At 49.0% G+C, this 753-nt stretch overlaps 1 pseudogene; it reads left to right on the top strand.

The window, feature by feature from the left end:
- Positions 1-204: 204 nt before the first annotated feature.
- On the top strand, positions 205-324 carry LOC136637122 (5S ribosomal RNA; annotated as a pseudogene).
- Positions 325-753: the final 429 nt, after the last annotated feature.

Below are 753 nucleotides of genomic sequence, written 5' to 3'. Positions count from 1 at the left end.
CTTTCCATGGTTTCAGGCTTAGTGGTTTTCCCCATCCTGACCTGGAGATGCCAGGGATTGAACTTGGGATCTTCTGCATGCGTCACATAGGCCACAGTTCCTCCAACACAGAGATAGTAATACAGAGCTGCCATTGTTTTTTATCCTTTTGTTGATCCTCTTGGTTTGTCACAGTGCAATCCCTTGTTTATCTTCTGCTGCCATAGTAGTAGCAACTGTTACCCTGTACATACCCGATCTCATCTGATCTTGGAAGCTAAGCAGGGTCAGGCCTGGTTAGTACTTGGATGGGAGACCGCCTGGGAATACTGGGTGCTGTAGGCTTATACCATAGTCTATCGAGACTGAAGGTTACCAACCAACTACAGTAGCTGCTGAGCCCTATGGTGTCATAGCGCACTGTGAGTAGGCTGTGCTGGTGGGAAGGCCTGCACTGTCCGACTGGTGCCAGATCTGGAGCAGTGAGCTGTTCCAAGCACAGAGGGGGAATGGGGATGAGGTATAATGGGCAGGAGAGGGTGGAGAGAAAACAGATCAGGCCCAGGAGAGGGTGGGATCAATGGTATTGATTTACACTGTATCCTATTCCTCCTTCTGAGCCTTTTCACCTGATATGTGACTTCTTGGACTTGTTCCAATGATTTCACTGGCACAGATTCCAGTAGTCCCATTGGGCAGGATCAGGCTCTATATGGGGTAAAGGAACAAATGTTTCCTTACCCTGAGGAAATCTCCAGCCTGTTCCTAACCTGC

Source organism: Tiliqua scincoides, chromosome 1 (assembly GCF_035046505.1).
Source record: "Tiliqua scincoides isolate rTilSci1 chromosome 1, rTilSci1.hap2, whole genome shotgun sequence".
NCBI classification, from domain to species: domain Eukaryota; kingdom Metazoa; phylum Chordata; class Lepidosauria; order Squamata; family Scincidae; genus Tiliqua; species Tiliqua scincoides.
The sequence above is the reverse complement of the archived record's forward strand: the minus strand, read 5'-3'. Positions and strand labels throughout refer to the sequence as shown.